This window comes from Lithobates pipiens, unplaced genomic scaffold (assembly GCF_037356315.1).
Source record: "Lithobates pipiens isolate NorthernLeopardFrog02 unplaced genomic scaffold, aLitPip1_a1.2 Scaffold_8, whole genome shotgun sequence".
Taxonomy (NCBI): Eukaryota; Metazoa; Chordata; class Amphibia; order Anura; family Ranidae; genus Lithobates; species Lithobates pipiens.
Window position 1 is genome coordinate 279,762,138 of NW_027507903.1, and position 12,211 is coordinate 279,774,348.

Below are 12,211 nucleotides of genomic sequence, written 5' to 3' on the forward strand. Positions count from 1 at the left end.
GAAGCTATTCTCTGGCAGAGATCTCCTGATATCTCCACCTCTGGGCTGGAGAAGCCAGAAAGGAGAACTTGAAAGAGAAGCACAGAGATAAAGTGGCATCTCTGTTTACTAAACATGCCGTTTCTGTTGCAGTCAATGCAGCCGTTCTGTGTTCTGAGATGAGAAGAGAAAAAATAGTTCTCCAGCACTCATCTCGGTATATTAAACCTGCAATGCTCTGAGATAAGCAGAGATCATCCTGATCTCAGCTTATCAAAGTTTACTAAACGGACACCTTAGTATGAAAACAAGCTCAAGGTTGCCCAACCAACACAGTACTATCGCTGCCACACCTCAGGCCCTCCAGATGGACCAAGGGGAGTAACCTTTTAGGACACGTGGGGATCCCCCAAACAATCGAAGAGGACACCAAAGAGCAGATTGCGCTAAACGGGGATGCTTCCGCTAACTATAATGTAAACATATAAAAAAGGAGTGCCATCAAAGTGATCCGGATAAGAAAGGTATGGTGCTAAATGCCTACTATCATATATAGGCGTTGGAGTACTTACAATATTGTTAATGCTGGCCACAGTTCCAGGCTATTGCCATATATTGACTATCTTTGATTTCTGGGTGAGCTAAAAAAACAGGATAAGGTTAAGGTTAAATTAAAATCCCATGGGAATGAATAAGCAATATTTGCTAAAACTGCTACATAGATAACCCAGTTACAAATAAGTATGATAAGCAAGAGTAATCATATATATATACATATACCACTGACAAAAAAATGAATGTGCACTATGGGCTCCATCAAACGGGGATCTAACCACCTTTATAACAATTTACAAAGGTGTCACTAAATGCCTCATTAGTTATTGAAAACTCTGCTAATGGTTCATTTGAATATAAAACGCCCTTAAACAGTAATTTTGTAAATAGCAGGACCACGCTATCTTCACACCCACCAATTGGGCCATCAGTCAAAGAACCTCAGCTGTGTCTAACTATTGCAGATTACTGGATATAAACTTCAACAAAGTTATGCTTTTTAGATCACCAACCATAAAGAAACTAAGAAACGCCCTGTAATCCAACAACCTAGAAAGGCCTGGCCAATGACTATAACTATATTCTGGTCCATAAATTCCCATTTCATGGATATGCACCATACCTGAACAATCTGGTGTTTATGCTGATAGCCCTGATCCCAGAGGTCCTTTGATGTTTGAAAAGACAAAAGATATGCTTGATATCTCCACGGCCGATGTCAGCACACGTCTGACGACAGCTCGGACCGGCCAGGAAGGACCATGCCACGCCGCGGGCTGCATGTTCCTCCTTCCCTCTGCCTATATTATGTGCAGAGGGGGGAGGGATTATCGAGCGTCCTGTGGCTACCATGGGAGCGTACTGCGTGTGCGTCGAGGAGGGGGGCGAACATTTCGGACACCTATCAAGTTTGGTGCGGGCGCGTCTCCTGGTGCATGTGCTGTGTCTTTCCTGCCCGGTCCGTGCTGACGTCAGATGTGTGCTGACGTCGGCCGGACGGGATGTATAAATATAGTGAGCTGGGATCCACAACACAGACGCGCTCTGTGCAAGTGGAGATGTCCAGCGTATCTTTTGTCTTTTCAAACATCGAAGGAAATCTGGGATCAGCGCTATCGGCATAAACACTGGGTTGTTCAGGTATGGTGCATATCCATGAAATGGGAATTTATGGACCAGAATATTGGTATAGTCATTGGCCATGCCTTTCTATGTTGTTGGATTACAGGGCGTTTCTTAGTTTCTTTATGGTTGGTGATCTAAACAGCATAACTTTGTTGAAGTTTATATCCAGTAATCTGCAATAGTTAGACACAATCAAGTCGTGAAACCGATCCAAGCGCACTACAAGAACAAATCTCTCTCTATGTATACAGCTGCTGTTATAATAATCATAAATAATAAAATAAAATAAAATATGCGCAGGTACAATCTCAAAATTACGCTAAACACAGTACCTACACATTAACAGCGCTATAAAAATAAAATGAGTACCATACATATATATACACACTATAGGGAAAACAAAGAGTCCAAAGAATGGAAAAGTCAATTTTTTAAAAGACCGTTAGGTTGATTTAGAGGCACTGTTCTCCCTGGAAGGGGAGACAGGTGATAATGATGATTATACGGGTATTTTAACAACCTTAGGGAATGCTCTAGAAAAACAGGTTCGGACCTGGTGGGACATTAGCACCTTTGAGCAGTACCTGAAAGATAAAATTATAATGCAGAGCCTGAGATGGGATGTAGCTCCTCAGGACGGTCTTGACGATAGGGAATCTATGTCCGAATGGTTGGATTTTTTGGAGAAAAAGATTGCAGACTTACAGGTGAAGTTGTAACCTATTAAGGGTACACCTCAATTGATTAATTGTAATAACGATATAAAGAAAAGACTGGAAAAAGTAGATATGGACACTCAGAAGAAAAAACTAAAGAAATTTTGGCGTGATATAGGGGACTTTAAAAATAACACTATATATGTTTGGCAGGATGTGATTGGTGCATCTGAGACTGTAACGGCAATGAATGATATTATAGTGCCCACTTCTAATCCTCTCAGCATTGGTTTCTCTGGGCCCACTGGTGCAGCACCCAAGACCGTTCCATCCGTGAAGGGAAACTTTAAACCACCTGTGGATTCACGTACTGCTGATGGCAGGGGTAGACATCGACAGGTTAGGGGACAAAAGACCCAATCAGGAGGTAGGTCTGAATATGAGTATCAGACCTCTAACCCTATTAATACGCAAAACCGTTTCGAACCTCTAAATAATTTCAGGAATAATCATTACCCTCAGGGCCCTGATCAGCGTCCTTTTTTAGAGAGAGGCAGGAAAGGGCAACAGAGGGGCAGAGCCAGGGGTAGCCGTCCATGTAGGGGTCGACGATTTATTCCTCAAGCTCCATACAGAACTCAGGAATGGTGGAACCCCCCCGAATGGTAGATGCCACACAGTCCAAACAGACTTTTAAGGCCTCTGCGAGAAGGGGATGCAGAGCTGGCAGAAGGGTCCAGCAAAAAAAGAAGGGAGACAGAATAAGTGGTATTTACAATTTAAGTCAGGCAGTTCTATCCCAAAATGAGACTAACATCCTTAATGCAGGTTTAAAATGTACTTCTCAGAAACCCATGAATAAATGTAATGTGTACATTGATGTACATAAATATGTAAGAAAAATAAATATGAAAAAATATTTTTTATCAAACAATACCATGGCACGAAATACCAAAGTAGTGGATACTATCGGAGTGGATATTGGGCTTAGGAATAGGTCTCTGTTCAATCCCCCACAACCAACTAACCACCAGGTTGAGGTCTTTAAACAATTGGTGTTGAAGGACCTAGGAGCTTTACCTTCTAAAAAAAAGCCTATGTCGGAGGTACATTAAGGAGGGGATCAAATCACTTGAGGAAAGGAAAAATGTCATCATCTGACCCGCTGATAAGAGGGGAGGGGTTGTGATTATGGATAAGGAACTTTACCACTCTCAGTTAACCTCAATGCTTGCGGATGAACAGACATATGTACAATTGGAAAGGGATCCAACAGCTAGATACAGGGCCGACCTTTTCAATTTGATTAATTATAGTTACTATATTAGGGTTCTGACCAAAAATGAAAAACTGTATCTGATGCCAAGTTTTAATAGGATCCCAACCATATATACATTACCCAAGGCCCATAAAAATCCAATAGAGCCTCCAGCGAGGCCTATTCTGAACGGAATTAATTCGGTCACCTCCAGGGTCGGGCAATATCTGGACCATTTTTTACAAATGAGTGTTATACAGACTAAGGATTACCTAAAAGATACCACCAATTTTTTACAACTATTGAAGGAAATCATATTCCCGGAAGAGACAGAAATCTTTTTGGTCACAGCTGATGTGTCCTCCCTCTATACGGTCATTCAGCATGATGATGCACTGTTAGCCCTTAATTGGGCATTTTATCAGAGGGAGGACATTCCGTTTATCCAAAGAAAGTTTCTGAGGATGGCACTTGATTTCTGCCTCGCAATTATTTCTGGTATGATGGAAAGTTCTATAGTTAGAAAAGGGGCGTAGCGATGGGTGCAAAATTTGCGCAGAGCCTCGCCAATTTATTTATGAGTGGGAGGATAAGTGGATCTACAGTAATCGTCGGAGAGAACTCATTTTTTACCAACGATACATTGACGACTTATTTTTTATCTAGCAAGGGTCTGAGGAGTCCTTGATGGCATTTTCTGAGTTGTTAAATACCAATAAGCATAACATTAGATTGGAATTTAACTGGAGTAGTGAATCCATACATTATTTAGATGTGGAAGTAATGAAGGGACTTGGGTCTCTGTTCACTACGGCTTATTTTAAGCCCATGGATAGGAATAGCTATATTCCGGTTGGGAACGGTCATCATCCGCCATGGTTGCGGAATATCCCTAAGGGTCAATTCTTGCGTATACGCAGGAATTGTTCCTGGGATTCCGATTTTGCCATTCAAGCTGAACAGATTAGAAATGCATTTATTGAAAAGGGCTATAACCCTGAACATCTGGATTGGGTGATCAATGAGCTAAAAGGGATTCCCCAGGATGTCTGTCTCCAACCTAAAGTGAAAGTACAGGATACAAAGCACGAATGGGGATTCATCAGTACCTTTCACGAACAGTATAAGGACGTAGAAGCTATCCTTAAGAAACATTGGGGTATTCTTAAATTAGATCGTGCACTGAAGGGAGTTATTCCAGACACCCCTCCTTTCATTTATAAAAGAACACCATCATTTGGTGACAGAGTAGTAAAAAAAGTGTTGGATCCCCCTTCTTGCCCTCAGATGTTTTGGGACAGTGCCTTTTTTTTTGCATGTCGGAAATGCAAATCGCGTCGACAGGTCCATATTATCCTGAGGGGCCTTAATCATTTTAGATCAACAGCCAATAGGAGAGATTTCGAAATGAAAGAGTTAATTTCGTGTATGTCTACCCACATGTTGTACGTGCTGAAGTGCCCATGTGGGTTGATGTACATTGGTAGAACTAAAAGAACACTTACTAAGAGGGTTTCTGAGCATATCTATAATATCTCAATAGGCTTTATGGACCACAGCGTGTCACTTCACTTCAGAGAAAAGCATGATAGGGACCCGAGTGGCTTGACATTTTGGAGGATCGATAAAATTCCTCCTTCATGGAGGGGGATCAATATGGTGCGAGAGCTCTCGAAAAGAGAAACTGAGTGGATATTCCTCACCGACTCTTTGAGCCCAAATGGCATTAATATAGATCTTGACTTATATTGTTTCATCAGTGATTATTAGAGTAACATCAATATTACCTCCCCTATTGTTGGGGAATTTTTGTGGAACTATTCTGGATTTATATAGTATTTGTGGTTGGTTAGGATGCGATTCGCATTCTTTTTGATCTTTTCTGTTTTGCTTATTTTGATATACTTTCCTGATACATTGAATAGAAGTTGTGCTTTGGATTGACTGGATCATGATGAACCAGTATGCGGGTCGCAGTCGGGCACATGCATTTGTTTTTAGTGATGTGGGCGCATGCGATTCGTCTGAGTGGGATTAGATATTATTAGGTTAGAGGACTCTCCAAATCATGATAGCTCTTTTATCTCAGGTTATACTATTGAGGAATTATTAGTATAATGGATGCGCATCGCATGTGGTTCTGGGGGGTATATTGATTTCGGTGAGGATTTCATTGCCCTGCACTTTTATCTTTATTTATTTTTTCTGTCTGGGGAGAACTTTTGTCCTCTTCAATGCACGGTTCTTGTGTAATCGCCGGTATGCGGGGGATGAATTGCATGTGGTAGTTTCTCCATTTCATATGCTGTTGATGCTGTGTGGGTGGTGAGCGTGAGACTCCTCTGCGCGCCGGTGATGCAGGATTGTGGAAAATTTCTTTTGAAGTAAGGGTGTCCTTATCAGTGGTTTCTTGATTCAATTTGAGTGATGTGGGGAGGCGAATATAACTACCTAAGATTATTATGATTATTTTTACTTATGCATTGAAACCAATATAACTAATAGCGTTGTCTGTCATAATATATAGAAAAACTTGTTATAATGTATCTGCAGCATTAGTTTTGACGTACATGTTCATGCTAGTGCGCAGTAATTTAGACCTTTACACTGTGATGGCTTAACTGCAGTACTATATAAAAACATGTTTTTGCCTGCATGGGTATTTGATTTGTTACGAGTATGCTCCCCTGTATCAGCTGTGGCTGAGGGGGCGGAGCTTTGGTGGCCAAATAGGAACCATTCCTTACGCCGCGCCGGTATACTTAAAGGACAAGCTGCTTTGCATAGACATGCCCGCTGAAGAAGACGTGATTACGAAACGCGTATGGGTGTGTCTATGCAGCTATCCATTGTCTAAGTGTCAGCAGTGGTTATCCCGGGTCTCTTCGGCCTCTGCCTGTCAGTTCATGAACACTTCAGGAGGAGAGCGGTGAGAAGTAACTGATCGCGGCTGGATGATAATGATGATTTTAATGCAATGACTCAATAAGGTTTAAATGTAAGTAGTTTTTATAGGCGTGTGGAGTGTGGTTTTTAAATAAACAAGTTTACACTATGGATTCTCTCTCTGTCTGTTTTTTCTGATTATGAACTGACTGAGAGCCTAGTGGAATCCTGGGTGGAGTATAAGCAAAAGTTCCTGGGTGGAGACGCCTGTGGAGGGCTGATGATTGTAGTGCAAGAGGACTTCCCAGTAAAAACCTTTTACAACGCCTAAGATTAATCCCTTAGGGGTAAGAGGCTGTTGTTTATATGCATGGTGAGCTGTGGATTCTTTGAGAAGACTCTCCTATCAAACCTAAGGGCTTTGGGATCACAACACTCCTTTATGAATTGTCCATTCTTTGGACTCTTTGTTTTCCCTATAGTGTGCATATATATGTATGGTACTCATTTTATTTGTATAGCACTGTTAAAGTGGTGTTGCCACCAAAAGATAAAAAATAGTTTAAAATTCTTTAAAAAAAAATAATTGGAAATTTTTTTTTTACTCACCTCTAAATACATGTTGCTAGGGGGTCCCTCGTAGTCTGCCTTCTTCCTTGCCCGGGCTGGTGACATCACTTCCCCTCGCGCCGCACAGTCATCTGGGACCTGTCATGTGTCCCAGATGACTGTGCGGTGTATCACGGCGCCCTGCGCCGCTCGCACATGCGCAGTGGATGCCCGGCTGTGAAGCCACAGCCGGGTGCCCACATTAAGAATGACAGCGCCACAAGCGGGGCGGGGAACGAGGAGGGGCTTCGTTCCCCCGCATCGCTGGACCCTGGGACATGTCTGACGTGTCTGATTATTAAAAGTCAGCAGCTGCAGTATTTGTAGCTGCTGACTTTTAATTTTTTTTTTAGGGGCACCCCACTTTAATGTGTAGGTACTGTGTTTAGTGGAATTTTGACATTGTACCTGCGCATATTTTATTTTAATAGTTAGACACAGCTGAGGTTCTTTGATGGCCCAATTGGTGGGTGCGAAGATAGCGTGGTCCTGCTATTTACAAAATTACTGTTTAAGGGCGTTTTATATGCAAATGAACCATTAGCAGAGTTTTGAATAACTAATGAGGCATTTAGTGACACCTTTGTAAATTGTTATAAGGGTGGTTAGATCCCCTTTTGATGGAGCCCATACTGCCCATTCATTTTTTTGTCAGTCGTATTTGTATATATATGATTACTCTTGGGCAACCTTGAGCTTGTTTTCATACTAAGTGTAGGGAGTTATCATCAGAAGCATACAAAAATGCACTTGGATATTGTACATTGTATATGTGATATTTAAATTGTTGGTATTTGATTGTTCTTCAAAAATCTCTTTCTCTCTTAATTACACAGAAGCTCCTGAGGAAGCGATAATAAGCAAATTGCGAAACATGTCGAGCATCCATCTGTATTTTAATTACTAAGACCTATGAACATCCCATCAACCTATGGCACACCCTAGTGGAGGTTTTTTCTGATCCAATATCAATACCTCACAGGAAGCATAATTAAGTAGCTTTACCCTTTTTTCTGGGTTGATGAATGGGTCCTCTTTACTTTTCTAATTTCTTTTTTTGTTATTATTAATTTTGCATTGTCTAATTCATTTGTATTTTGATGTATATACACTATATTGTGAATTATTAACGAATTTTTGATACGTTTTTGTATGTGCCTGAAAAGTAAATTTTTCTTCTCATATTCCACTTTGTTGAAGTAGTATATATGGGAGAGTTGAGCTGGCAAGTAGTAATCTTGCATATCAGGGAGGGAAACTCCCCCCATATCCGACGGGTTCTTCAGAATATGCCAGGCCACTCCCCCATACAAATGAGTTTAGAATGGTTTCCATTTGTTTAAAGACTCTCAGTGGGATATAGAGAGGAGCATGCCATACCATATAAAGTAGTTTGGATAACAAGATCATTTTTATTATGTTAACACGTCCCATCACTCCCAGTGGTAGCCTGGACCATGTCTGGGTTTTGGACTTTATCATCTCAAATAAAGGTGTGACATTCAGATATTTGTAGTCCGCCAAAGTCTTAGTGACCTCCACCCCCCCCCCCCCAAGTATTTAATTATGGATACTCTAGATAATGGTAAAGTTGGGTTTGTTTTTTGAGGAGGAAAGATGTCCAACAGGAGGATTTAAGATTTGTCCCAATTAATATGCAATCCTGAATATCCGCTCATTTTCTCAATTATTTCAAGCGTGGCCTGCAGTGAAGGTCCCTGATCCGCTAAGTACAAAGTAGTGTCATCAGCGTAAAACCCTATTTTGTCTACCATGTGTCCTCTCCTCAGTCCCTTAATATTATGGTCTGCTCTAATGGCAATTGCCAGAGGCTCTGCAGTGAGGGCATATAGTAGGGGAGACATGGGACATCCCTGTCTTGTACCCCTCTCTAGTGGGAACTGCTCTGAAAGCCAGCTATTAACAAACACCCTTGCTCTAGGTGTCTGGTAGAGAAGCTTAACCCATTTCACAAACTGTGGACCAAAGCCGTAGTTGTGTAGGCACTCCCACAAGTATGACTGAGCAAATTACTTTAACAAGTACTGGAACAGCTTAAATGTCACTGACTACTAATATAGTATGTAGCTATACCATGCAATCAGATATTTGTTAAATAAAATCAAAATGGTGCTCTAAAAATATAACAATAAATCAGTAGGACTCACCTTTACCATGCCTGGTTTATAAAACCGTTTATATTACTTTCACTGGACTCACACCTTACGCCTTTTGCAGGGAAACAGGATGCAGACCTCATAAGAGAATAACTTTTTTCCTGCAGATGTTTTTAATATGATTTCTGTTGGCGCTATATAAATCGTTAATAATAATAATAATAATAATAAAAATAATAATGTTCTTTGCAGGAGCTCTTCAGACACATCAGGGTCCATCAGCCAGCATCAACCACAAAAACAAAACGTCCTGGGGCTCAATGGCTGCTTAGGTATAGCCCTTTCATATTGGCAAATGCATTAAACAGCATAATACTGGAGCTTTCAGCTTAGTACAAATGACAGTTTAAGCTGTAAATTGCAGTATTAGGCTGCTATTTTACTTGCTAATTAAATTGTATTTGAGACTCTGGAGCAGAATAGAGCATCTTAGATGCACCTAAAATGAACCTGACTTTAAACTGTGTTCAAGTACCTGTATTAGCCTTCAAGTCAATTCTGTGGATCTGTGGATCCTAGGCCTACTTGAGGCATTGACTTATTTGCAAGTCAAAGTTAGGCCCCATCCCTGCTTTTCCTCTATCAAATGGCCACTGTCTAATGTCACTGAACAATACAGACTCTGCCATTTGGTAGTAGAATGATAGGAAGACCTGGAGCATAATATTAAAGTAAGCAGCAGACAACTCCAAAGAGAAACAATTTTTGAAGACTAAACAAAGGTACGTACACCTCAACATTGTTGCCATCTTACAAATGTTTAGGTCATGACAGTGTCACCTTCAAGAATTTGAAAAGCCAAAGTAACCCTAAAACTCAGATGCTCTATTTCACAATTATCAATCTCAGTTTCCATGGCTAAAGCTGGCCATAGATGGTTCAAATGTCAGGTGGTTCAGCAGGGACTGCCCAAGATTTGAACTATGTATGGGCAGGCTGATTGTACCCAAGCTAATTGAGTAATCAACCTGGGTACAACCAGCCTGTCAGATGTTTCATGCAATTATTGACAGTGGCTATAGTTACTAGCAATAATCACTGGGTGTTCTCCCAGCCGGGATCGCTCTCTGCATCCCCTGTTGAGAGAACACAACAGCTCTGTGGGAGAGATTCTCCCATAAACACTGTCAAGCAATTTTACGGGTTGCAGGAAAGCAAATCTTGCTGCCCGTGGCTGGCTTAAGATTTGTGCTGTCTTGCCCCAACCTACACTCCTCGCTTGGCTAGTGAGACTACCCATCACATGCGGTGAAACCTGTGGATGATCGTTGCACAGCAGGTTGTCTGTGTCTTTTGATATCTTGGTGGTCTAAAGTTAGAGCCAGCATGAATATTATATCTGCTTTATGGATCTGAGACCTAATGGTGGCCCTTCCCCAACTCCATGTAATAGAATAGCAACATAGATCACTTTAAATAAGCCTTGTCACCAAACCTTTCATTTCAACAAAATGAATGCAATATTGGATGCAATATCAGCAGCCCCAACAGATTTAGTTAGAGCAGTCCTTCATGTAAGAGGTGAGGAGCAGAGGAGCTAGGGGAGCACAGAGAGTAATTAGGCACTTTCAAATGAGGAAAATGCTATGATGTGCAAGGAGGCTGGAGGCTGTGCTGCAGGAAATTGATTAACTAATTTTCAATAAAAGTTTAAAGACATTGCAAGTGAATAAAAATAAAGGAAAATTGCAAGAAAGCATTTATCTTTAAGGAAACTGAGTAAAACATGGGGGCTGTCATTGCTACTTCCTATTCTGCCAATTTTGCCATTGCTTTCAGTCACTGACCCTGAACAGGTAAATGGATAGGGATTCATGCCTGCTTGACTGATCTGCATATTTGTTCCAGCTCAGAAAGTATTAAAGTCAGTGTAAGGCCTGATTCACACTAATGCGTTTTTTGATGCTCTTTGCACTTTGCAGAAATGCTGGAAATTTTTTTTATAACATGGGTTGCTATGGAAGACGTTCACATCAATGCATTTTTGTGGCATTTTTGCGATTTTGGAAATGGTCCGGGACTTTTTTCCTGCAAAATGCAGCATTTTGCATGAATAGACCTCAATGGATCTGCATCCAAAATGTAAGTACTGCATTTTTACCACGAGTTTGCCACGATTTGTGTCTTTTTTTCCCACTGTATATAGCTGGTTGATAAGGCGTGGGTCAGGAAGCCAGCCACCGCATCCTTAGCAATGGATGAGTCATCAGCTGTCAGCAGTCTTCCTCGCTGACAGCTGAATGTAAAAAAATAAATAAAATTGCAGGCTAAAAAAAAAATCATGAAAAAAACGCCCTTCATTTTGGTATGGATATGGAGGATACATCCCCACGCTAAAATAAAAAAATTGCATTGCCCCCCAAAATCCATACCAGATCCTTATCTGAGCATGCAGCCTGGCAAGTCAGGAAAGGGAGGGGACGAGCAAGCACCCCCCCCCCCGTGTGGAATGCATGCGGTCTGGTAGGGTTCGGGGGGGGGTGCTTGCTCGTCCCCTCCCTTTCCTGACGCCCTGTGCCCCCCACCCCAAAGCACCTTGCCCCTATGTTGATGGGGACAAGGGCCTCTTCCCGACAACCCTGGTCAGTGGTTGTCGGGGTCTGCAGCCAGGGGGATTATCGGAATCTGGAAGCCCCTTTTAACAAGGGGGCCCCCAGATCCTCCCCCCCATGTGAATGGGTATTCACCAAAAAAGCAGTGGACTGTAAAAACAAACAAGAACTGTTTTTTGCTGCCGCTGTCCTGTTCCTCGCCACCAGTTAATCGCAAAAAACATAAAGTCCGCTCTTGTCCTGATGCGGTCTTCTACCGTTGTGACATCCCCTACTGTCTGACATCTCTTATGGGGCGTGGCTATCCGATGACTCAGGACAAGAGCGGACCTTTTTTTTTTTTTTTAGCAGGTAACCGTCAGCAAGCAACCACCCATGTTGAGGGTATGCACTCTGGTATGGTTGCGCAGGAGG

At 41.7% G+C, this 12,211-nt stretch overlaps 1 long non-coding RNA gene across 1 annotated transcript in view; it reads right to left on the reverse strand.

Annotated features, from left to right (window-relative positions):
• LOC143960151 (uncharacterized) overlaps window positions 1–1,618 on the reverse strand; it is a 5,842-nt gene extending 4,224 nt beyond the window's left edge. Inside the window, exons 1-2 of the long non-coding RNA XR_013270270.1 lie at window positions 1,157–1,618; window positions 552–620 (exon numbers count right to left, since the gene is read on the reverse strand). This is a non-coding gene — a long non-coding RNA (uncharacterized LOC143960151). The remainder of the gene's footprint in view (window positions 1–551; window positions 621–1,156) is intronic.
• Between the last annotated feature and the right edge of the window lie 10,593 nt (window positions 1,619–12,211).